General features: G+C 45.4%; 1 protein-coding gene across 11 annotated transcripts in view; it reads right to left on the reverse strand.

The window, feature by feature from the left end:
• Positions 1-27,437, reverse strand: part of SLC22A23 (solute carrier family 22 member 23) — a 186,961-nt gene that overhangs the window by 111,118 nt on the left and 48,406 nt on the right. The window lies entirely within an intron of this gene.

Genomic DNA, 27,437 nt, shown 5'->3' on the forward strand with positions numbered 1-27,437 from the left:
CCCTGGCTCAGATACCATCTGTCCAGCCTTAGATATGCCTCTGAACCTCTCTCTGTGTCAGACTTTTTTTTACTTTTCTTTTTTCTTTTTTTTTTTTTTTTGAGATGGAGTTTTGCTCTTGTTGCCCAGGCTGGAGTGCAATGGCATGATCTTGGCTCACTGCAACCTCCGCCTCCAGGGTTCAAGCAATTCTCTTGCCTCAGCCTCCTGAGTAGCTGGGATTACAGGCACCTGCCACCACACCCGGCTAATTTTTTGTATTTTTAGTAGAGATGGGGTTTCACCATGTTGGCCAGGCTGGTCTTGAACTCCTGATCTCAGGTGATCCACCTGCCTCAGCCTCCCAAAGTGCTGGGATTACAGGCTTGAGCCACCGCGCCTGGCCTCAGTGTCAGGTTTTAACATGAAGGAGGAGCTGAATCGTGGCCTGGGCTCTAAGTTGCAGGTCAGGCAAAACCTGTCTTTATGGGAGAGTTGTCTGGGCCTCCCTGCCAGCATGACACTTTTTGCCCTGTTTTCTCCACAGTGTAATTCTGGTGCCCTTAATGAGCTCTCTGGAGATTCTCTCCCATGGCTGGCCTGTCTCTGAGACAAGTTCTAGTCTCTGATGTTGAGTCTAGACCACAGCAACAATTCTAAAATGTCCTTCTCCTCCACCAAGGGGACTTCGGCTTCCCCCAATAAACATGCTCTTTCCTCTTGGCAAAAGTAGTTTAAAAACCTGCTGGATTTGGAGTTCTTTGAGGGAATGGTCTATCTTTTTAATGACTATCTATGAACTCAAAAAACCACCTAATGCTCCCTGATAAAGTTCAGAGTGTGCTTCTCATTGTCCAGAATGAGATGTGTATCTCCTGCTATGGAACGCTGTCACAGAACTATCGAACACCATGCAGCAAATTCAAGGCTTTACACTTGCAGGGCTTAGACAGGGGATTTGGGAGGTGTGCGAGGGTGGGCAGAGAGAAGGATAGACGGCGTTTTCCACGTGGTTTTGGATAGTTTAGCTTAAGTGAAAGAGAAAGGCAAACAAACATTTTGGGGACTGAAATGCTGCCATTTTTTCCTTTCCCCCAATACTAAAATTCTCCCACCAAGACTACCCTCGCTTCATATCACCTTGAACACAAGTTGAAAACCTAAACCTTTGCAGCATGTGCTTACGTAGAAACTTATGCAATTCAAACAGAAGTCATGCAGCTTGGACGGGCTCAGATTGCCTGATGACTACTCAACGAGCTGCCCTCAGCTCCCAGCAGGGGCTTCAAAGGGTTCCTGTGGTTTCGTTTATTAGGGATGATAAATATTGTGCACACATTTCCCCAGTATCAGGGATCTTAGAACAGGATCAGTTTAAATCTTTGGAGAGAAAGGAGTGTGGATGCGTGTGTGTGTGTGTGTGTGTGCACGTGCGCGCATCTGTACACATGCCTGTGGGAGAGAGAAAGAGAGGAAATGTGAGAACATAATGAGGGATGAGGGGGCTAGAGGGTGAAGAGTACAGAAATCCCAAACAATCTCTGTTAAATACATAAATAATAGAATATGAATTCTAAGCCAGAGTAGCCCTTGATATCTGAACAACACTGACTCCATAGGAGTGAGTGGCTTACCCAAACTCAACAAGGTGAGCAGGCTTTAGAAACATTTAGATGAAAGCTTCAAACTGAAATGAATCGGTCTGGGTGAACAGGCATGATAGACTTGACTATAACCCCTCCACTAACCTATCTTGACATAGTTGAGTAAGATACTAGTATAAGGCTGAACTATTTCAAACCACAATAATAAGGAATTGGTAAGAAGAATATTCCAGGGAATAACTAATTTGGATGCATCAGCTAATAGTATTTCCATACATCTGAGTGGCCCAACAATGGCCTGACCAATGAATCAAACATTTATTGACATTATCATGAAACTAGGCATTCCGGTAGATTTAAATCAATATGTACAAAGTCCTGTGAAACCGGACTCTATTTTGGAACTTCCTATTTACTCTCTACAAAACTCTATACACCCAAAGTCAACACTAACATCCTTTCATGCTAGTACTAACTCACATTAAGTTATTTTAAAAAATCAAGCTATTAGCAAGGATGGGGAAAACTGCAGTGAGTTTGTGTATCAGCCACAAGCTGTGTTGCACTGAAGTAACAACTTTTTAAAATCTCAGAGGCTGAAAATGCCAACAGCTTATTTCTTATTCACAATACATGCCTATTGAGGGCTGGTGGGTCTCTGCTTGTCATTGTCACGTGGGGATGCAGGCTGAAGGAGCAGCTACCATTGTGAACGCTGCTGGCCGGCATCCAGGAGGCCTAGCAGGTCTCTCACAGGTAACTGAATGCTCCAGCCCAGAAGTGACAGGTCACTTCCACTCACAGCTCTTTGGTCAGGACCAGTCACACGAATCTGCCCAACCTCATGGGCATTTTGAAATCTCTTCAACTTTTTGAAACTGCTTCAAAGATGCATCGTATGTGAAGGCACTGACACCACGTCCTGGGTGCTTTGTGTCCTTAGGGGAATGGCTGATGTCTCTAGGCCACTTTCTGTGTCTCCTTCATCAGCGCCTAAGAACCATCAAAAGGACTAACTGAAGTCCCTTCCCGTGGCTATCTCTGCCAGGCATGGGGACACCGCATCTCCCCAGCCTGCTGGGGCCTCTCTGTGGGGAGGCGAGGAAGAGAAGCCTGCCTTAGTGAGGTCCATCTGCCCATTGACCACAGCACCGTAGTACGGTGGGGGCTCAGCCGTCTTCAACTTTATACTCTGATCTTTTTGGGGACCTTTCCCTAGGACACCTTTTGTCTATTCTGCCATAGGTTGGGCAGGATCAACTAACTACAGGACAGCAGAATGGGGCTGACTGAGTAGCCTCAGTGGTGAGGCGTTTCAGGACCAGTCCTCAATAAAAATTAACAACAGCCAGGCTTAAAATATCAGCATAGCCACTGTGATAAACCATGTTGCAGAGAAGAGTGGGGACTCTCCAGCCAGACACGCTGTGCTCCCCATCCCAGCTCTACCGCCTTCCAGCCAAGCAAGCCTGGCCCAGCGCCCTGCCTTCTCTCTGCTCCATTTACCATCTGTGCGAGGGGGACAGTAGTGGAATTTATTTCTTACAGGCTTATGGTGAGAATGGAATCAGGAGAAAAGAGCTAGAACAATGCCTGGCAGTGCACAGTAAAGTCCCTAGTTCCTTTTCTTATCAGCATCCTCTTGGCCTCCCTCAGCCACGCTCCTTTCAGACTCATTTGCTGCCACCATGAGCAAGACACACCCCTCACAATGATTTTGTGAGACAGGCATGCACCCTGCTTAAAGAATGAGAGGACTATGAGTGACCCAGATTCCCATCTGTCTGCCCCAGGCCCATGCTCTTTCCCTGCAATGTTCCGCCTCACTTACCCTGATGTCACGATGACAAAGGGGTCCACTTTAACATAAGGGGAATAACTCAGTGGAGGTGGATCCTCCACTTGTACTTAGAGCTCTTCAAGGATGCTGCTCTGCTCTCTCAGTTCAACAAAGATAAGTCATTATTTTCTCCATGAGAATCTATTCTGCATGCTTGACAGAGGGACAGGGTTGAGCCACCAACTCTTAGTCTTCAGTATGCATAGCCAGCCAGGCTCAAGCCTCAGATGCTGGAGATGAATCAGGGAAGAAAGTGTCAGATGAAGGACAGTGAGGTGAATAGCTAAACTCTGTCCCAGCCTAAAATTCAAATCTCATGGTAGTATTTTTAGTTGTGGCTTTGTAACGTAGTTTACAATGCATAACATACTGACCCTTAAGATGCACTTACGCCCTAGTCTGAAAATTGCTACCTTTCTCCGTTGACTTTTATTTTGCCTCAAGGCCTTATGAGGTATCACAAGCTCAGCTTTATCCTTGCCTGTACTATTAATAGACTGGGCGAGTCCCCCTGGGCTCTGTGATCAAAGTTTCCCATCTCTGACCTAGTAGCAACATTGTCCTTCCTTCCAACCAGGTGAGTCATCTAGGACAGAGGTTGGCAAACTATAGCCTGTGGGACAAATTTGGCCCACTGCCTGCTTTTGTAAATAAAGCTTTATTGTAACACCCATTTGTTTACATATCATCTATGGCTGCTTTATGTTATGGTGGCAGGATTAAGTAGCTGTGGCAAAAAACATATGGCCTGCAAAGCCTAAAATACTTGCCATCTGGGACATTACAGAAAAAGTTTGTTGAGTCCTAGTCTAGTATTATAGCAAGGGAAGGTGTAGGGGGGAAAGACCTCCTGCCAAAGAAGGGCATTGCTGCTGATTACTGATGGAATGATGGAATGGTAAACTCACTCATTGTTTACAGACAGACTCTCAGACCAAAGGGTATGCACTTCATTTAACAAACATTTTCTTATGCCAGATCCTAAGACATAACAACGAGCAAGATAAACTCTACCCTTTTGGAGACTGAAATTGTGTGTTAGGGTGAAGATGGGGGTGTAAGGGAAAGAGAAGGAATAGAGAGATGAATAAAAGCAATGATAGCCCAAATGATAGCAGCATATTCAGACAGCAGAGAAACAAACGAATGATAAAGCTATAAAGACCAACACAGGCGGCATCTCAGAAATAATGCTGAGTGAAAGACAACGTATGGAGGAACACACACAGTATGATTTGACTTATTAAAAATGCAAAACTAAATGATGTACTGTTTATGCATACTAACAGATGAGGTAAAATAATAAAGAAAAAGGAACAAATAACACAAAATTCTGGCTGGTTTTTCCTCTGAGGGTGGGGCTGGGGAGGGACACCCAGGGTGCCTGAAAGGCACCAAAGCCGGGTAGTGAGTACATGAACGTGCACGGTGTAGAATCCTTTATAGCTGACATATATCTTATTAGTATTTTTATATCTACTCCGTGGTTAAATAAAACCAAACCATGTTGAACACAGAGTCAGTGTGACGAGCGCTATGATTCTGTGACTAGGACAGTGGAGAGTGCTACAGGCACACAGAGGAGGGGCCTCTGACTCTGACGTGAGGGGTCAGAAGAAAATCCCTAGAAAAAGTGGCGCCAACCTTATCTGAGGACTTTATGAGCAAACTTCACCCTGAGAAAAAGTCACAGGAGAGTGTTCTGGCGAAAGTCCAGTGATGACACAGATTGCAAGGTTTTCAAGGAACTGATACCAGCTCAGCAAAACAGGCAGAGCAAGTGAGGTGGGGGCAGGTGACGGGGCTGAGAGGGCCCCCTGAGGCCCTACTATGCGCCTGACCAGCCACAGAAAGCCTTTATTCTAAAAGCAATGAGAGCCTTTGAAGGATTTATGGTATGGAGTAAAGTGACATGATCAGAGCTGCCTTTTTACAAGATTCTTCTGGCTGTGGCAACATCAGCTTCCTCTGGTACCCTAAAGTCCCTCAGGTTTCTGCTGGGTTGAGACCGGTGCCAGTTCCCAGATGTCTGCAGTAATGATGTACACCCCTATTACTTGAGAAGAACAAAAACGGTGCCAGGCCAAAATTGCATGAGGTGCTTCATTATCACAGCAGATGCTTATAGACTGCTACAAGCAGGAGAAAACATTTTTGTATAAATCGACTTTTTGTACATTGAATTAAATATTCATGCACCTGTAGGGCTGCAATTGTAAAGACATCTCACAGTGAATCTTTGCAAAGTGGTTGCTCCTTCTCTAAAGTAAACAATCTCCTATCATACATCTGCTTTATAAAAATAGGTTTTAATCTCAGACTCATGTTAAATAAGCATTTCTGTCTAAGAATGTTTCTTATTCCTTTAAAAGTATAGATAAGTAAAAATTACGAATGCTGTAAACACTTTATAAATACTTCTAAATCATATCAGTGGGAAAATCACTTAAAAAACACATTTTCCTGGTGGCAAGAATAAACATGGAGGTAGATAATGATACAAAGAAAATAAATCACGGAACAGAGCTGCCTTTTGGTTTCATCATCACACTATCTAGTTTGAACTTGAACCTTAATTACCAAATGATTACCACATTCTTTTTGCTTCTTGTTATTTCTATTTTTAAAAATGTCAATAAAAACTTTTATTCATTAATGCTTACGGTAAGTTAAGCCAGAACCTCACAGATAGCCTCCAAAGAACATAGTGATTTTAAAAGTCCCCCAAATCATATGATCCAGCATTTCTACTTCTGGGTATAGTCCTTCGAGAACTGAAAGCAGGAACTCAAAAACACACACATGTGTTCACAGCAGCAGTATTCACAATAGCGAGAATGTGGAAGCAACCTAAGTGTGAGTGGGTAAACAAAATGTGGCCTATCCATACGATAGAATATGATCCCGCCTTAAAAAGGAAGGGGATTCTCATATCTGCTGCAACATGGCTGAACATGGAGGACATTACGCTCAGTGGAATAAGCCAGTCACAGAAAAACAAATGCTGTATGAATCCGTTTATATGAGGCACTAGTGTAGTGAAATCCATAGAGACAGAAAGGAGAACGGCGGTTACCAAGGGCTGGGGAGAGGAGGGAGAATGGGAATTTGTTGTTAAATGGGTGCACTTTCAGTTTGGGAAGATGAAAAGAGTTCTGGAGATGGATGGTGGTGAGGGGTGCCCTACAGGGTGAATGAACTTAATGCCACTGAACCATACACTTAAAAATGGTTAAGATGTGCTGGGCGCGGTGGCTCATGCCTGTAATCCCAGCACTTTGAGAGGCCAAGGTGGGTGGATCACTTGAGGCCAGGAGTTTGAGACCAGCCTGGCCAACACAGCAAAACTGTGCCTCTACTAAAAATACAAAAAAAATTAGCTGGGTGCGGTGGCCCACAGCTATAGTTCCAACTACTTGGGAGTCTGAGGCACAAGAAGTGCTTGAGTCTGGGAGGCAGAGGTTGCAGTGTGCAGAGATGGTGCCACTGCACTCTAGCCTGGGCGACAGAGCAGAACTCTGTCTCAAAAAACAAAAAAAAGGTTAAGATGGTAAATTTTATGGTATGTGTATTTTACCATGATCAAACAGAAAGTTGTAAAACACAGGTGCCTTAGCTGAATCACACAACTGACAAGTTTACTAAAAATTAGCTTTGTCCCCTACTGTTGGAGCTAATTGTCTGAGTTCCCTTACAAGTCTGGGCTCCTTGGGAAAGTCCTCTGAAGTCACAGCCCATGCTCAGTGCCAGCCACTCCTGACCAGGGCTGCCCACAAACACATGTGCCTGCAACTGGCCCATATGAAAAACAAAAACTCCCTGTCCTCAAAACAAACAACATTCCTCAGAGAGCACTCTGTTACCAGGACAGAGAGACATATTAGAGCTAGAATGCTGCAAAGGGAAATGTGGTCATCTCATTTTTTTTCACAGTTCTTTTCCAAAAAGAACATCCACAGAATAGCCTATTAGGCTGCCAAGATACTGCAACAAACACCAAAGCCCCGCATGTGAGCAGGACGCTGCCAGATGCGACACATCTCACTCTAAATGATGCGGCTCTCAAATTCCCCATTCATGCCCATTCCTGTGGTCACTGATGAGGGGACTTCAATCGGCTTGAAGAACTCACACCTTTCCACACCCCTCCCGGGTGTCTCATTACCTGACGAGGTGGATTTATTAATGATCTGGGTTGACATTAGCTGGGAGCATCACAGGGAAGCCAGTGTGCCCTGACAGTGCACGGTTGGTTTAGAAACCCAAGGCAGGGGAGGTAGGAAGGGGAGGCAGAAAAGGCTGCTGAGGGTGGCGGTGGCCCAAGCCGGAGGGCAGACAAGCCTCAGGCTGGAGAGCGAAGGAGAAGGGAGAGCACGCTTGCTCCGTGTACGCCACACGCACAACCAGCCCTGGGGTCCCTGGATGTGGCACCAGGAGTTGGTGCTTCTCTTTCCTCCTCAAGAAGTTGGCTTCTCTGGAAAGTGGGGGAGGGTCCGAATAAAGCAGCCAACAGGAGGCTCCTGGTTCTGAGGCAGCCTTGTTCTTCCAGACACAGAGGAGGCTGGCACTGCCAGGCTTGGAGGCTGCTTGCTCCTCAGTAGCCGTGCCAAGCATGGCTGGGGACAGCCCGAGAGCTCAGAACGGCCTTCCAGGGCAAACCCTCTTGCTCTACAGATGAAAAGAGTGAATCCAGGACTGCCGGGGACCTGCCCCAGGGTCACCCAGCGTGGGAGGGGTGGAGGCGGCAGTGGGACTGGGTCTCCCACCCAGGGCACCACTGGAAGGACATCTGGAGAGTCTGCATACTCTGACGCTGACACACGGACCTGGCAACAACATGGGGAACAAGGGCTTGCTTCCACAGGGCCGGCACCCCAGGGCAGGGCAGGCACCCCAGGGTGCAGCAGGCCTTTCTCTGGTTCGTCACTCAGACCACCACTCCAGCCTTTGAAATCAACAACAACCACACACAACTCTTCTCTTCCAACCTCACCCAGATTTTTACCTTTGTTTCTCAGAAAAACCCTACTAACCTTTAAAAAATACACACGTTTAGAAGAGACAGCTTTTTGAGGAGTGAGGAGGTAAACAGCAGTGTACCTAGCCACATGGATTATCTGCCCTTCATAGCTGTGAGTCCCTTTGCTGAAGAAATAAAGTGACTCACTCCTAACAAACTAAGTGGAGAAAGGGAAAACCAGTAACTGCAGAGGAGAAGCCTGGCAGACCCCATCTCAACTGAGGAAGGTTAGCGTGACCAGTGACGGCTCACACTGACGTCAGAGCTCCTGCCTCGATACGACGCCATGAGCAGGGTGGTGCTCTTCCCCCCAGTCTGATCAAGAGAAAGTATCAGACAGACCCGCATCGAGGGGCATTCTGCAAAATAACCCTTTACACCACTGTCCTCATCACAGTGTTAAGGTCACAAAAGACAAACCCAAGGAACTGTCACAGATCAGAGGCGACTGTGGAGACACAGCTACATTTAATAGAGTGTTCTGGAACAGAAAAAGGACAGTAGAGAAAACACTGGTGAGATTCAAGGAAAGTCCGTCGTTTAGTTAGTCCCACGACCACGTCCGTTTCTCAGCTCTGGGGACCGTAGCGTGGTTATGTGAGTTCACGTTAGCGGAAGGCGGGTGACTGAAGGGCTTACGGAAAATCTCTGTACTGCCTTTGCCATTCCTCTGTAAGTCTAAAGTTATTTTAACTGTACTGCTTTTGCCACTCCTCTACTTTACAATGTTTTTAAAATATGGTGAACAAGTAAGTATATGTATATTTCATTCAAAGAGTTAACGAAACCCAAGAGTCGTGGGCTTCTCTGATAAAGTTCTCTGAGGGTGAGTGGCAGGAAAGGAGAAGGCGGGCCACAGCAAGGATGTCCTGGCAGCCCACGACAGTCTGTGCCACGGCATCTCCTTTCGGTGGAATTCGTGCTGTTCCTGCTGCCTGAAAGAGAAGCCCAACAAGGCCCCTCTGGCAAGTGCAATTTTTCCCACCGGTTATCCTAAAATCAAATTAAAACCGGATGCAGGCTACAACCAAGCACTCAAATCACTGGTGCAGCCCTTGACTTTGTAAAATAAAATGGCTCACTGGCCTAGATGTAGGGAGAGGGCAAGCCCACCACAGAAACACAGAAGGGGGTTCATTCAACAAAGAACGAAGGAGACTCATCCAACAAATGTATCCAGTGCTTTGGAACGTGAGAATCAATAGGTCAGGTGAAAGTGCTGTTGTCACAGAGCTCACATACTTCCTCATGGGGGAGGGCAGAAATGCAATAAAATGCAATAAACAGAAACAAAATGCAATAAACAAAAACATCAGAGTGGAAAGTATATGCAGATCACAATGCTACCATCAAACAAAAACAAAAAAGAAAATGACAAGTCTTGGGCGAGGATGTGGAGAAACTGAAACCCTTGTGGCCTGCTGGTGGGAATGTAAGATGGAACAGCCAGCCACTGTGGAAAACTGTGACACTTCCTCGAAAACATAAAAATACAATTACCATATGACCCAGCCATCCCACTTCTGGGTATATGCCTAAAACAAATGAAAGAAGGTACTCAGAAATTGTACAACCAAGTTCATAGCAGCGTTATTCACAACAGCTAAAACATGGAAGCAACTCAAGTCTCCATCAACTGATGAATGGATAAGCAAAATGCGGTCCATCCATGCAGATACATGGATACAATGGAACATGATACAGCCTTGAGAAGGAAGAAAATCTTGTCCCGAGCTGCAGTGTGATGAACCTTGAAGACATGATGCTAACTGAAGTAGATCAGTCACAAGAGGACAAATACCATCTGATGCTACTTATGAGGTACCTAGCATTGTCAAATTCATAGAGACAGAAAGCAGAATGGGGGTTCCCAGGGGCTGTGGGGAGGGGGAATGGGGAGTTCGTATTTTTTGCAGACCAGAGTTTCAGTTCCGCAAATGAAAAAGTTCTGTGGTGGCTGCGGGCGTGGTGGCTCACTCCTGTAATCCCAGCACTTTGGGAGGCTGCGGCGGGCAGATCACTCGAGGTCAGCAGCTCGAGACCAGCCTGGCCAACATGGTGAAGCCCCATCTCTATGAAAAATATAAAAATTGGCTGGGTGTGGTGGAGCATGCCTGTGATCCCAGCTACTCAGGAGTCTGAGGCAGGAGAATCACTGCAACCCGGGAGGTGGAGGTTGCAGTGAGCCAAGACCGCACCACTGCACTCTAGCCTGGGCAACAAGAGCAAAATTCTGTCTCAAAAAAAAAAAAAAAAAAAGCAACAACAACAAAGTGCTGGGGCTGAATGGCATGACGGAAGCACGATGTGAATATGCTTAACATTATTGAAATGTACACTTAAAAATCGTTAAGATAGTAAATGTTATGGGATATGTTTTCTATCACAATTGAAATTGAAGTCTATGCAGACAATTAGAGTAGGAGACTGTGACCAGAGAAACAAGCTGGTGAGCGCTGAGGAGGCAGTCAGGGAAGGCCTCTCTCAGCAGGGAGGTGGGGCGAGGAACAGAGACAATGTCTCCACAGAGTGCTTGGCATCCTTTCTGTCTACTGCTCTCTTACTGCCCGGCCTCACCACCATTTCAGGCTCACTACAGTCACCCCTCCTCCCACTCCATGAAGCCCTAAACTCCTCAGGGTGGTGGAATCACTCATGGAGATGGCCTAGAGCCTGTGCAGGAGAAAGTACAGGGATGAAGTTATCCTTCCTGACTTACCGAAGGATCAGAATCACCCCTGCAAAGCAGGCATAAGGGGAAAGGGAGCTGGTACGTGCATTTCAGGCTGCTGCCAGCTGCTTGGAATCCACTGCACAGCACCACACCCGTTAGTGGAGAACGGCCTTGCTGGAACCGGTTTCAAAGATTCGCTCTCATTGTTGCCTTTTGGCTAACTTCGCAAAGCTGATGTACCCATCCTCCAAAAATAAGACTCAGCCAGTCAAAGGATGAGCTAAAATACATAAGTGACATCATCACTTTGCATTTCAAAAAAAGGCCTGGTTTGGGATGAAATGAACAGAGTTCTCCTGGCACGGCATCACTGGGCCAGTTGCCACCATCCGTCCGTGGGCTCATCCGGAACAGCAACCAGCGGTGAGCCACAGTCAGGAAAAGGAATGAGGCTCTCTCCATAACCTCCAGGCCTACGTTAAACTTCACATCCAATGACACCGAGGAGGAAAAGGTACCGAAGAAAGAAAGCAGAACTGCCTGGAAATGGAAACACTCGGCCATCTCAGGTAATTGGCCTCAATCACAGACTACTACTCAATCAGATTTTAAAAGATGCCCCTCTGTCAGAATGCAGAGAGATCTAAGTAGATCCTGCATCCCTCTTCTCTGCCCCACTCTCCCTCTCTCCTCCCTCCCCAAAGTCCAATTAAGTCCAAGTGCCAACCTAACATGAGAAGGCTAAGAATTCTGTTCACATCTACCATGACCTTAGTCCACAGGATCTCTCATGAGAAGAAAGCCACACAGCTGGAGTGAACTCTAGTGCTCCCCGGGGCCTAGAGTTCTGAGGTACACTTAGGGTTCACTTGCAGGTTTAAATGTTACCTAAGAATAACCTAATGCAGAGATGTACACACTGGGGCCACTATGGTTCTATTTCACTATGGATCAGTTCAATGCACGAAAAGCTGGCTGCCACTCAGCATCTCTGAGCCTGGTATGTATCAGTGGACCCCAAGTGGGGCTATGGAGTGTACTAAACATCATCACTAAACATTTATATTCTAAACATCAGTCTCAGGCCCTACAGGCTTAAATAATATGCTGCCTATCTGCCAAACCACTGGCTTCCAATGCGGAAGCTGGAGTTCTGCCCAGAAGCCGCACCCAGAGATCTGAGGGAACCAGGACACTTACTGTTGATGTTGGCGCCTCTTTTTCCGTGAATTTGGTCAACTGCCTGAATGGAATGAAGAGAATCATACCCTGACTCATTAGAGTGATGAAAAATTTCTCAAACTTACCAAAAATGCCCCTGACAAGAAGATACAAGATCAGCCCTGTCCCTTCTCTCACGGAGCTACAATGAAAATAACAGCAATGACTCGGGGGAATCAACCAGTAATGGTAAGGAAAAGGAAGAGAGTGACTCCAGATTATCATTCATTATTCACCATTCCCCTTTTGGGCTCATGGAAATGTGATTTGCACACAAATGTCCTCACCAGCTCATGGAGACTTTATTCTTGCTGATATCAATTCATTAATCAATACCTGTAGGATGTGGTTGAGCAACAGGTTTTGAATCCCACCAACTGTTCGGGCATCCACGCCAAATCCATCTGGGTCATGAGGCTTTGTGAGAAATCTCAGCAAATTCCCTCTACTATTCAAAAACACTTATGATATATCTCTAATATGTGGGAACTGGACTAAAAAGTCTAGCCCTTCCAGCTTTAACAATTTAGAATCACATATGTATATCTATTCTGCAATACTGCAGCACAGATTTTCATCGTGTTCCATGAATTCATTCATTCATCATGTTCCATGAATTCATTCATTCATCAAACTAGTACTTAGATACCCATTCTGTGCCAGGTGCAAATCCAAGCACTGGAAATGGAGTGGAGAGCAAGAACAATAAGGACCCTGCTATCAAGGTGTTTCCTCTAGAGTGGATGAGTGGTATGCGGATATACAAATACACAAATAAATGAAAGTATTTTAAGGTAGGGCAGATGCTTTAAAAAAGGCTGGGTGAGTCTAAAGAAATTGTTTGGGTACTGATTAGACTAGCTAGCCTGAGAAAGTTTCACAGGCATCAACTGAAAAGAGATCATAGTGACAAGACCTGGCCAGGCCTGCAGAGGTCTGGAGGGGAGCATTTCAGGCAGAGGGAAAGGTGAGTACAAAGGAACTAAGGAGCAAGCAGGAGCTGAAAGATCCATCTGGCTGCACACAGTGCAAGATCAAAGGGCCAAACCATGCAAGATAGCATGGGCTGCAGTGAGAAGTTTGGAATGCACGATGGAAGCTGTTAGAGGGTGTGGCAAAGACCACCAGTCATCCTCCAAGACCATGCTCCCCTTCTTCCTACAGGCTCATAGCTGTACAAAACAAGACCAAGTTCTCCAGCCACCCCTGCAATTGGGTGTGGATAGGTTGCTGAGATCTGGCCAATGGAATGTGAAAAGTGGTACCCATGACTTCTGAGCAGTGACCTGAAGGGGAAGAAGTGTTCCTTCTTCCTCTTTTCCACTGCTCTGCTGGCTGGATTAGGACAGCAGAAGGGGCCTGGGCTCCCAGTGTCATGGGACTGCCACAGCAGCCCAGGACTGACTATATTGATGATAGAAATAAACTCCACTTTGTTTAAATCCCTGTTGTTCTGGTTTTAAGTGCTTTCAGAAATGAAGCTATTGCTAACTATATAGACAGATCGATGCAGGAGAGTAGAAGCTCTGATTCAGGCTGTATGAATATCACCCTAGTTGTAAGTGAAGAATGAGCTGTAGAGGTCTGAACAGGAAGCAGGAAGATCAGTTAGAGAGCCATTGTGCTTAGTTTTCCAGGCATGAAATGAAAAGGCTTTGCCTCAGGGGGTGGCAGTGGAGACAGAGAAATTGAGGGACTCAGAATGTAATTTGGAGGAAGAACTGAGAGGATTTGCTGATCAAGGGAGAGAGAGAGAAGAAAGGGTGACTCTTACCCATTTTTGGCTTGAGCAACTGCATGGATAATGGTTCTAGGGAGGGATGGCTCTGAGGATGTGGGAGGAAGGAGGGTTCTGTTTTGGCCACACAATCTGAAATGCCTACTGGACATCCAAGGGGAACATCCACAAGGCAGTAGGGTATATGATTTTGGAACTCAGCAGGGAGGTCAGAGTTGGTGATATACACCTGGGAGTCTCTGGCCTATGGAGAGGTGAATTAGTGCCATGTTTCTAGCAGAGCAGACACACAGAGAGTGTAGATGGAGAAATGTCAGGAGCCCCAGATCCAACCTTTGGAGGGAGGGCAAAGGAAGGGAAAAGCGAAGTGGGTGAGGTATCATGAAAGCAAAGAAGAAGGTGTGGTCAAGCTGGGTCAGACACTGCTGAGAAGTTCAGATAAGCAAAAGAGAAAATGACCAAGCCTGTGGCAGCCTGGAGGCTGTGGGTTATCTTATCAAGGGAATTCCACCTGAGCAGCGCGGATGACGAAAGCCTCAGTGGACTGAGGCAAGGACGGAAAGCAAGGCCCCAGAGACAATGCTTGGGGCTCAAGTTTGGAGAAGTTTTGCTGTGAAAGGGAGAAATGATGCTACTGTCTCTCATTCTACTTGCTGCCTGAACTGGGCCCGTCCAATATAATAGCCACGAGCCATACGTGGTTACTTATGTGAATTAAAATGCTTTTAAACGACAAATTCAGTCCCTTAGTTACTCCTGCACATCTCAAGCACTAAATAGCACACGTGCCTAGTGCTGGACTATTGGGCAGTGCAGGTAGAGAACATTTGCCTTGATGCTGCAGGTTCTCTTGGGCAGCTCTGACCTAAACCCTCCTCTAAGTTCCTCTTTGAAACTGTTGATTATGCTTGGTTTGCCTCATAGGATGATGTGAGCGGGAAAATGGCAGCGGAAAAGCATGTTTCCCACTTGATTTTCCTTTTATAACTTAGACATGTGACAACCATTGCTCCACGCCTTTGTCCAAATTCTTCGGGTTCATGTTTACAAACTGTTTGTAATAACTTTCAATGTTTGAAGAGGGCAGCGGTCTGCATAGCTTCTCAGGAGGTAATTATTCTCAGGTTTTCAATCGTTCCTTCATTCAGAGTTACCTCCTCATCCCTCTGAAAAGAGGACAGGAACGAGGCAACGGCCTCTCAGGCCCTGGAGATGGTGTGGCTTCTCCCTGTGCCCTTCCCTCCTCTCCCTGCACTCCACACAGGCATCACAAATGGAAAAGCCAACTGTGCAAACATTCGCTTCTACCGTCACAAGGTGAAAAGGAAAAATGCCAAAAAGGAGAGCTTGGAAACACAGCAGAAGAGCAATGACCCCCTGCAGAGAACATGAAATAAGATCCGGCAGTGACCCCACTAAAGAAACGGAAAATAAGGTCCAACCCAGAACTGGTCAGAGAACACCACTGTGCTTTAGAGTAACAATTACAAAGGGAAAGAGGGATCGGGCACTGTAATATCCCGGGACTGCAGCTTGCACTCTCTGGGTGGTGCATTCTGTAATTCAATTAAATCCTTGCAAAGAACAAGATCCGTGTATCACAGAGTCATCAGATATCCCCCAACAACTCCAGGCACACATGAAAGTTCTCACAATAATTCCTGTATGTGGTTGGTGGGCTCTAGACTCACGGGACTCAAGAAGCCCAGGTGAAACACAAGAAAACTGAACGATGATTCCAAAGACCACCTTTTCAGTGGCAAAACTGTCAAGAACAGGAATGATTGTGGTAAATTTCATTTATGGGAAATATAGATTTGAATGATTAGTTCTCCATTTAACTTTTTCCAGGGATGCCTACTGCATCAAAGAGGAAATTATCAGGTTGAATTTGTGAAACTGCACAAACTATGGTTGCTTCATGGCAGCCCCTGGAATCAGAAGGGTGTGACCCCCAGAGTGATCCCCCCCAAACACAAAGCAAAGCACATCACTTTGTCCCTCAAAAAGCTGGCAGTGGCTCTCCAGGGCCCACAGGGTAAAGACCAGACCCCTTAAGTTTCCACGTCGCTCTGAGGCCTGCCCCGCTCTGGTCTACCTTTGCACAGCCCCCACATGATAGTCCCATGTCCTCTGTGGAGAGTCACATCCTGTCTGGCCAGGCTCCCTGGCGAGAGCAGCTCAGGGAAGATGCAGTGTACAAGCTCAGTAAGTGTTATCTCTGGCTTAAAGGCATCTCTAGCAAATTAGACAAGGTCCAGGAATTAGAGGTCTCAGTTTCCTTAACTGTAAAATGGGGCTATTTGTGGGAGCTACTTTACATGGTTACTGTGAAATTTACATCTCTCTCTATATATTTGTGTATATGTACATATGTATAACTCAGCATAGTTTCTGAACTTAGAAAATGCTGAATAAATAGCTTATTATCATTGTTGTCAAGGCACTATCATGATAGCCTCAATCCCTTTTTACTCCTTAATATCAAAACAGTGCTCAGCTATACAGCACCATGCTATATACATGCACACATGCTGGGGTGTGCCAAAAGGGAGGTCTCAAGCCAAGATTCATTGCAGCTACTAGATGTCTAACTCTTACCCTCCGGGGCTGTATATGGTTCTTTCTAAAAAGAGGTAAGGGAATGACATAATGAGATATGAGACACAATCATGCTCCAAGCACTGAGGTCAGCCCAATGGGGAGCAAATGACCAAGAATGGGGGGCCCTGGGGTCTCCCAGCAAACACTTCCCATGCAGTGAGGGTAGTCACATGCCCCCACCCTAACACAAAGCAGCCAGTACTATTTACCAAAGAGGAGAAATCATATTTTCCCTTGCATTCTTCTCCATCTCAGAGTCCTTGTTCACCCTGGGAGCCTTGCACACTTAGCAATGCCAGTTCAACATATTAAACTGATGCCAAGGAAGAAATAGTGAAAAACTCTAAGCCCCACAGGAACTTAGCAAAATGTATTTACTATTTAAAACTGATATGGATGGGGAAATGAACTAGAAGTAAATAGCCCTTAATTCCTAACCCTACCCCCAACCCTGACAATCTGACTTTGGTTTGGAGGGAGTTCTGAGCCTTTTCCCAGAACTCACACAAAGCAAATAACAAGCAAGACATGCTTTCAAAAGGCAGAGGTTAGAAAGGACGCAAGCACCTCTCAGCCAGCAAACAGGAGCAGGCAGAGCCAACTCTGCTTGGATACAAAGCACTCTTTTTTTTTTTTTTTTTTTTTTTTTACAAGAATCATCAAAAGCCCTGTGGAAGGAAAAACGAAAAGAAAATAACAGCCCTTAATCAGAGACCCATTTTCTGGTCTCGGTGTTCTGTGCAGGAGATTCAGAGGCCCTCTGAGCTGTCCCACTCTGTCACCTGGGAACACTGCCCTGAAGTGGAGGCCCTGCAGCTTCGCCCAAGAGAGCATCTCACTCCAGCTGCAACCCTCCCTGCCTCCTCAGGCTCCTTGACGTTGGTTTCTACTGGGGTAGAGGTCTTAGCTTTAAAAACACCCAGGACTAGATGTGGTGGCTCATACCTGTAATCCCAGCACTTTGGGAGGCCGAGATGGGAGAACTGCTTTATCCAGGAGTTCAAGACCAGCCTGAGCAACATCGTGAGACCTCATCTCTACAAAAAATTTAAAAAGTAGCCAGGCACAGTGGTGCATGCCTGTGGTCTCTGATACTCAGGAGGCTGAGGCGGGAAGATCCTTTGAGGCCAGGAGGTCGAGACTTCGGTCAGCTGTGACCGCACCACTGCACTCCAGCCTGGGCAACAGAGCAAGACTCTGACTCTTAAAAATAAAATAAAATAATAAAACCAAAAAAACGAAAAACACTCAGAAGGCCCCTGAGTCTGACTTCACCATTTAGAGAATCACCAGCAAGGCCCTGCTTCCAGAGTCTGGGCCAGTGGGAGCTGGGTTCCTACAGGCCTGGCGGCTGGACTTGGGAAGTTGTTCACCATGCAGAGGAAACGCCTCTTCAGAGGGGACCACGAACTCACATCATAAAATGTGCAAAACAAGGCACTGCCCATCATTTCACCCCAAATATTTTCTAAGTCTTACATGGATTTTGGGCCAGCAATTGGAATGTGGTTCCTGAACTGTTTTTCCCCCAGAAGAGCCATTTGAAAATACAATAAAAAATGAACCATGTGTTATTCAAAGTCATGCCCTTCCTCAAGCAGCCATTCATGTCCATCCTGAAAACACACATTCTCACACAGCCACATCGCAAACAGGAACTGCCATCCGCCCCTGCAGAAGGAAGGCAGTGAAACCTTATGGCAGAACATGGCAAACAACAGGGCCAAGCCTACAGCTGTGTTACGGATAATGAGCAACGTCCTGAGTTAATATTTAACAATATGAACAAAATGTTTACAGGCGTTTTTAGGGATTAATACAAGGAAGGGAAAGGGAGAGGTTGCATACAGATAAGATAAATCTTGAAAATGAGTACCACTATTCTATTTCTTCAGTGGGTTTTCTTACCAATTAATGAAGCATTCTGTGAGTGATGGATACTCAGGGAGTCGATAGAAGAGCCCTAGGAATGATCTGTCCAGGAGAATTTTTTCTTGAGTTTATTGTCCTCTCCGACCCCTGAAGTGGTTAAGACTTTCAAAATGCAATATATGATTGCATTTATTTTTTTGAGATGGAGTTTTGCTCTTGTTGCCCAGGCTGGAGTGCAATGGCACAATCTCAGCTCACTGCAACCTCCGCCTCCCAGGTTCAAGCGATTCTCCTGCCTCAGCCTCCCAAGTAGCTGGGATTACAGGCATGCACCACCATGCCTGGCTAATTTTTTGCATTTAGTAGAGATGGGGTTTCACCATGTTGGTCAGGCTGGTCTCGAACTCCTGACCTCAAGTGATCCACCCGCCTCGGCCTCCCAAAGTGCTGGGATTACAGGCATGAGCCACCGCGCCCGGCCCATGATTGCATTTTAAAATGAATTTTAAAAGCTCTGAATGGATGCTATAAGAGAGGTAATTTATTAAGCTGGCCACTGGAAAAACAATTATGAAGCAGATTCTTGCCCCCACCCACCAGTTATTCTGCTATTCTAAGCTACCAGACAGCCACAGTCCAAAGTTCCCAAGCTTGCTGCGAGCCCAGAGATTCCCTCACATGAGTGGGCCTCGTGGAAGAGGAAAGGGCCGATTATTTCAGGGCAGTAATGGTGCTTGCAGTAGGATGGTATCTCAGGGCAGCACTGGTGCTTGCAGTAGGATGGTGGCCATCACGTCACAAACATGCAAATGTCCACCAACACTTCCCTGGAACTTCGTGGTTTTACAGATGACAATCACGTTCATCCTGTCAGCCACCTGCCCAATCTTTCCTAGGTGAGGAAACTGACTTTGAGTAGTCAGCTACCTTGTTAAAGGTCACAACTGGCAAGTGGGGGGCTTGGCTTCCAATCCAAGCCTGGATTCCACCCAAGCATCTTCTCAACTGTTTCCGTGTGATCACACGCACGTGTGTGCACTTTGGTGTGTGTTGATGAGAAAGAGGGTGGGGATATGGCAAGTCTTCACACACTGCCTTTCAGTATGGACATTGGAACATCAGAACAAAACTGCATCTCTAACTCAACTCAATTGTACTAAATGTAACTGAATATCCAGTTATTGAGTCACGAGAACATCATGTTTCAGGTGACTTTAAGCAAAAATAGCCATTACCAACTTGCCTTCCAATTCCATTTTTTTCTGCTCAATAATAATGAACATCTAACACTCTAAAAAACATCTTCTTGCACAACAATGGAAATATATCACTAAATTGTGCACACTTAAAAATGGCTGCAATGGGACAGGCGCGGTGGCTCATGCCTGTAATCCCAGCACTTCAGGAGGCCGAGGTGGATGGATCACTTGAGGTAAGGAGTTTGAGACCAGCCTGGCCAACATGGCGAAACCCCGTCTCTACTAAAAATACCAAAATTAGCCGGGCGTGGTGGCGCCTGTAGTCCCAGTCACTTGGGAGGCTGAGGCGGGAGAATCGCTTGAACCTGGGAGATGGAGGTTGTAGTGAGCCGAGATTGTGCCGCTGCACTCTAGCCTGGGCAACAGAGTGAGATTCCATCTCAAAACAAAAACAAAAACAAAAAACAAAAAACAAAACAAAAAAAGCTGAAATGGTAAACTGTATGTAATGTATATTTTACCACAGTAAAAAAAAAAAATGTAACTTTCTTTCTAAAATACTTGGCATAGGACAAGACAGTGCTTCTCTGGGGCATACATAAATTAAAACCTATGCTCGAAATAATTCACATTACATTAATCACTACATGGAATTAAAGTTGCTTTGCCACACTTACCTCTGACCTACTGGGCAATCTTTGCTATGCCCAAAGGACATTTTTCAATGTCCTGCATCACTTGATTCTGCTGTCAGCCCCTTCCTTGGCTCCCTGGTAACCAGCCTGGTCTGACTCTCCACTGACCACACAGTCGGTTCCTCCCTGTCTCTCTCCACTGGTTCTTCTACCTCCACCCATTTGTTGCTCAGCTACAGAGCCCATGGGTGAGCTCAGCTCTGGTAGCCTTTAGTTGCTACCTTCATCCTGAGGACACGGGGGCCTTGCTCCTGAACTTCTGAATAACAAATCTCCTGGCAAATCAATCCTCTCAGATGCCCCAAGTCTCCATCAGCTTACCAGGTCTGAAACAGAGGTCATCATCTTCCCCTGTCAGACTCATGGGAGGAAGGGAGTGGTCGGTAGCTTCAGACTCTACAGGATTTGGAATCAGAGTAGAATGCTTGGGCTGAATCCCTTTTATCACCCCATTCAGAGAAAAATCCCCTCTCCAGGTATCCAGGCAAGTCCCCTGGCCCTCCTTCACCCTTCTCCCCATTCCTCAGTCATTGAGGCTGTGATTCTGCATCCTCAGTGTCTCTCCTGCCCCATGGCCATGGCCCTCATTCAGGCTCTTCTTCCTCGCCTCACTACCACAGCAGCCTCCCAGCTCCTAGCTTGGCCTTCTTCTCCTCTTTGGCCTGCTCACACTGCAGCCTGAGACATTTCTCCAAAACATGCATCTAAGGCTTATCTTTCTCAATTGAGATCCTTCAGTGGCCTGCCACTACCTTAAGGTCATGGAGGATAGGTCTGTGTGTGTTGTTCCATCCTCCTTCCTTGGCTTTGTTATTCATAATTTAGATTCCGACCCCAATTACCCACACTACCCAGAGCGCACTAGGCTCCAGCTGACACCACAATCACCCACACTACCCAGAGTGCACTAGGCCCCAGCCAACCCCAATCACCAACACTACCCAGAGTGCACTAGGCTCTAGCTAAGCCCTAATCACCCACACTACCCAGAGTGCACTAGGCCCCAGCCAACCCCAGTCATCCACACTACACAGAGTGCACTAGGCTGCAGCCCACTCCAATCATCCACACTACCCAGAGTGCACTAGGCTCCAGCCAACCCCAATCACCTACACTACCCAGAGTACACTAGGCTCTTCTAGGATCTAAGCACCCACTGCAAATAGCAAACACCTATTCTCCCTGACCCCACAGAACTCACAGCTCAGGAGTCTCCTCTGGTGCTCACTGTCCCAGCAGGGTGTGTCTCTGCCTCTTCACTCACTAAACTCTGAGTGTGCTAGAGGGCAGGAGCACGTACTTGCCTCTATGTCCTCAACACTCAACAATGGCGAGGGTTTAGTATGTAATCAAGGAACCAACTGTCCATCCCCTGGCACCCAACAGGTCCTCACATGTTCATGGACCAAATGAGCAAAGGAGAAAATTGTGCTTCCGGGCAGGTCATGAAAAACTAAAACTTAAACTCTTTGTAGCAGAGCCTATCTGGCAGGATGCGCTGATTTGAGAAACAGTTGTTGACAACAAACTTTCATGGCTCTGCACCATTTGAGTTATATTTCCCTCTGTGCTCTCAGCCAAGAGTCTGTCTTTTCAATAACAGCAAGTCTTGGCAAACCAGTAATGATTTTGCTTCCCACTAGATACATTTGGATGTTTTCAAGAAGCCTAATGTTTTGCTTTTTTTTTTTTTTTACTTGTTTTCAAGGTGACTGATTTATTTCCTCTTTTAATTTGCTTTTAAGAACATAAAACAAAACAAAGTCAGCCCAATATTGCTCTCTTACACTCCTGAACAATTTTTTCTGGTCGACTCAGCTTTTAGCTTCAGGTCCCATCCTGTCTGTCCAGGTGTGGAAAAAAAAAACTCCCAGGGAGTGTAATAGGATTCCAGCCAGCAAACATGTGGTAAGAGAGGCGAATGGAGCAAGCAGGAAAGGATTTCCAGCAGGGGCCAGCAAGGGCAAGGTTGTTGACATGAGGGCAGGGTCTGGAACCCTGGGGAAAGGGAAGCTGTTAACCATTAATCTTACCCTATCACAGCATCTCTTCCCAGCTCACTTTATAGATCGGCACTGGCGCAGCAGCCACACAGCGAGGAAGGATGGAAGTCCAACAACTCTAGGTACTAGTGTGGACTTGAGACTGGCACATCTAGGGGGGTAAGAGGAAGCACCCCTGGTTTCACTGCCCCCACTCCCACCCCAAGAAATCTTCAACACTGAAGGAGGCTAATGGCTAAGAATTCAAAAGCCATAGAATTCTAAAACTGGAAGTTACGTTGAAGCTCAATAGTTTTCCATTTGTTTTGTTTTCCATTCGTTTTCTCCACGAGTTATCCCAGGAAGCGATCGCACAGCTACACAAAACTTGGTTTAAATCTCACCCCTTACTTTATGGAGAGGGAGACACAAGCTCAGAGAGATCTCACAATCTGTCACAGTCACCGTCAGTCAACTGTGGAGTCTGCAATCCAGCTCAGATCTCCTGATTTTCAGATCTTTTCAGTTCCCCTTTTAGAGTAGTGAACAGCTTTGTTTCAAATGAAGCACAGACACACTACTGAAATTCCAGTCTGGAAAAAACCTAGTCCGTAAGGTTTTGACGCACAGTTTAAGAACAGCCTCCCCTGTGTGGAAAAGCATCCAAATACTCTAATTTTAAAATGCCCAGATATCTCCGAGTATTTGCTACTATTTTCCTCTGATTTGGACATAGATCTACCTTCACCAAATTCAAAACACCAAAAGATATATGCACTGGAAAGCCTATCTGTACATTTAGGCAATAGCTACATGTTTTCTTGCACAGACTTCTGGACAGAAGACTGGGCAGATGGGTCTCAGTGATGCCACTGGCCGCTTATTCTTTCTCTGTCCTCACATTTCCATTTTTAATATGCAGGTGAGATGATATATCCTTACATGCCCTAGAGACATTTGCATTTTTTCCAGAGAAATGTCTATAGAAAGAAAAGTCCAGGTTTTGGCGAACATATAGGTAGAGATAGAGAGAAAGGCCTGAGTAAATTTTTATTTGAAGGACTGGCACAATTTTGAGAAAAATCAGTCTTCAGTGGCATGTTGTGGCTCCCTGCTGGATGGCTCACCCCTCCAGGCTCTGACCCATGACCAGTGGCCCTGCCTAACTGGCCACCACAGCATTCTTGCCTTCCCAGGGGTTGGAACTGCCTCACCAGATGCTTCTATTCTTACTTACCCTGCAGTGAGCCCAGAAGCTCTGACTGCTCAGAGGTGGGATAAGGGAAGATAGTGGGGTACAGAGCAAATGCCCTGTTACTTTTTGCTTAGAAATTTACTCCTTTGCTTTTCGCAGTTTGCCCGCAGGGTTAGTAATGTGTTTCCAGTGAAGAAAATGACCAATGGAGAGACCTCAATCTGCTCCAATTTCCCTGTTGTGCCCATCTGAACCTTAGTAAAATCAAAATTCCTTTGAAGCTTAAAAAAAAAAAAAAGATTTGTCGGCCAGGTGCGGTGGCTCATGCCTGTAATCCCAGCACTTTGGGAGGCCAAGGCGGGCGGATCATGAGGTCAGGAGATCGAGACCAGCCTGGCCAACATAGTGAAACCCTGTCTCTACTAAAAATACAAAAAAATTAGTTGGATGTGGTGGTGGGTGCCTGTAATCCTAGCTACTTGGGAGGGTGAGGCAGGAGAATCACTTGAACCTGGGGGGCGGAGGTTGTAGCGAGCTGAGATGGCACCACTGCACACCGAGACTGTCTCAAAAAAATTAAAAAAAAAAAAAAGTTTGTCAAAGGCCTTCAATAAACTCTGACTCATTTCCTTGCTGGAAAAAGCCTTGTGAGTGGAGTTGGTCCCACCAGGAGAAGGGCTTTTTGCCCTGAGAACTTGCTGCTACTGGGAAGGCCTACGTATCTGAAGATGGGGAAACCGGGTGGAGACAAAGAGACGACCGAGCACGTATTCATGTGAAAGTTTCCCTTCACCCAAATGCAGAGCAAATGTTTGCTCCCCAGAAGCCCAAAAGGTAGCTGAAGCCATTTCTAGTTGACATCGGCAATCTCCATTCTCTTCATTCCACACTTTGACAACTCACTCTGTGGAGCCATTTGGCTCAGTCAAATTTTTTTTTTTTACATATATAGCATAGTGCTGATGCTTAAAGATCCTGTTGACTGAAATATGTTGCAAGGAATATTAGTTCAGGGAAATATCAAAGTGTAAAAATATATGGGATAGTGAGAAAGAAAAAGCTATCCAACACCAGCACATTAGAAATTACTCAATCACTTCTGTCATGTGAAAAAGGGATCAGCACCCCACCCAGAGCAAACTCAAACTCTGAGTCTATTACCAGTTAAGTCAAGACTTGGCTTCTATTTTTGCAAAGTAATCAGTAACTGAGTCAGCTGTGAAATTCCTGGTTGCTCCTTGATCTTGTGTAACATTTATCCAATCATTTAGGCTGTTTGGGTTGAAGGAGGGTTATTACAATAAGAACATCTTTGAGAGACTTTTTCAAGAAAATTGTTCATTGTTGGGGGGAAAAACCCCTTCATTTGCCCACAGGAACTAAGGTTTGGTCTTTCTGTCAGCAAAAGGTATTGTTCATTATTTCAAACTGGGAAAGTGTAGCTGGTGGGGGGCAGTTAGAAGTGGAGAGGGGAAAAGGTAGAGATCAAGTTAGAAGAGACATTTTTAAACAGTATTTTTTATTTAAAAAAATTCTCTCCCACAGGACTTACTACATCCAACATCAAATCAACTTAAAAAACCACCATCTCTCATGGCTCCATTTGAAGAAAGACACATCCTTCACAGTGCTATATTACCTTGTCTGTGATATTATGGATCCTGGTTAGGAAAAGGATTCATACCACAACCAATCACATCCGCCTATGCCGAGAAGTGTCCATTTCTTTAGGCTGAAAATAAGACTGTACTTTCATAAACAAATAGGAAAATGTGATCTATTGCTTCTTTTCTTGGTCCGTGCCCCTCGCCTTGCTCAGTTTTTCGACTGCCTGTGTGTGTGTGTGTGTGTGTGTGTGTGTGTGTGTCCAGAGGCCACTGATCCAGTCCAAGTGTATTTAGAAATTAGTTCAGTGGCTCACAAAGGTCTTAGAGGCCACTACTGTGCTGGGGAAATCCATTGAGCTTGGCTTGTTCTCTCTTGCTCTTGCCAATGTGCACTCTGCTTCCATGCAAACACTCCTTAGGAAGATGCCAGTAATCTCTATTTTATGTACTAATTACACAACCACATCTCCCTTTGGCGACTTGAGGGAAACAAACATGTAAAGTGTAGAGTATTTAACTGGAATGTACTTTAGAAAAACTCCAAAGCAGAAAAAAAAAACCTTCAGCAGCCTTGCAAATAAAGCAGAAAACTTCCACAAGTCAGCAGCATTTCTCAAAATGAAGAGTCCACCCTTACGGCAAGCCATACAAGAAACTAAAACTGCAAAAATCATTACTTTCCCTACTTACATTGCCAAGCACCTGCAAGACTAAAAAAAGAATGCTATCCAGTTCTGTTCTGAGAAAGCACAGGCCTTTCCAGCAGATGCATTAAGTGAGATAAAAACCTTATGGTTGGAGGAAGAAAAGAAGTTGGGGCCATTACAAATGTAACTTCCAAATAATCAATGTCCCAAAGTTTTAAACTTCCCTTTAGAGTTAAGAAGTACTTCAACCCTGTGACCTGGCTTATCAATAATTTTCTTCAAGTAAAACAAATTTCCAAGCATTACCTAGGCATAAATACTACTGTGTATAAAATGCTAGCAAGTACATTAATATGGATATTCAGTGACTCCGCTTTATTGACTCAGCTTTATTGACTGGGAGTTGCTGTCTTAACTTCTTGTCACCAGCCTCTGCCTTCTCCCAAGACTGCCATGTGTGCAGAGACATGGGTCACCCCAACCATATCCTACCCCAATCCCACCTGCCCATTATGACTATTTCCTTTTTAAATTCTCCCTTTATTTCCTTTTATTCTTCTCTCAGAAGCTTTGCTCTTTTGCCATCTCTCAACTAACTCTCCTAAATTTTCATTGTTTAAATATCTCAACAAACTCCGAGTCATCATTCACAGCCCTTTGGTTTAGTTTAGTTGTGTAACCCCAAATACTTTATTAGGTCTAACAGTGGGTCAATCACTTGTTGATACTTGGGACATTTTCACTGCAATGGCATTTGTCATGATATTTGTTTAATTTGTGGTCCCTATCTAAGAAAACATGACCAGTTATTTATGCCCTGCTTTATTGCAGAAAAAAACCTAAGGCTGCTTCCACTAAATAACATACACACTAAGATACACACAAAATAACACAAATTATGGAGGAAGAAAAATGGGACAAAGCAGACATTATAGTAGGGAAGTTAAGATGAAACTAGGAGAGAGGTCGGAATTTAAAGCTTGTGTTATCAGACCCACACACAAATATTTACATCAGTGGTTGAAAAATTATGGCCCACTGGCCAAATCTGGCCCACCATCTGTTTCTGTAAATAAAGTTTTATTAGAACACAGCCACACCTGCTCATTTACATATTCTTTATGGCTGCTTTCAGGCTACAATGGCAGAGTTGAGTAACTGTGACAGACCATATGGCCTGCAAAGCCTGAAAAATTTCCCACATGGAAAAAGTTTGCCAATGTCTGGGTTATATGATTCTGTGCCTAAGAGACTGGAGGAAAGCAATCTCCTAGGGTAGGTACTTTCTTTGAATGGTTCTGAAGTGGAAGAGAACCTTCTGCTATAAACAGCTCACTATGTAATCTAATGAAAACACATCTTCAACATAATATTTTGTAGTAAATATAACAACTGGCTTCAGAGGTCAATGGCATGATGTCACAGTGCAAGTCAGTCAAACAATTCTATGAATATGTGAGGTGGAAACAATGCCGTTCAGGTACAATTCACTCCTGGTCTGGCTTCATTCATGGACAGTCTCTCCAGATGGCAAATGCCAGTTACACAGGTAGCCCTTCC

Source organism: Pan troglodytes, chromosome 5 (assembly GCF_028858775.2).
Source record: "Pan troglodytes isolate AG18354 chromosome 5, NHGRI_mPanTro3-v2.0_pri, whole genome shotgun sequence".
Classification (NCBI taxonomy): Eukaryota; Metazoa; Chordata; class Mammalia; order Primates; family Hominidae; genus Pan; species Pan troglodytes.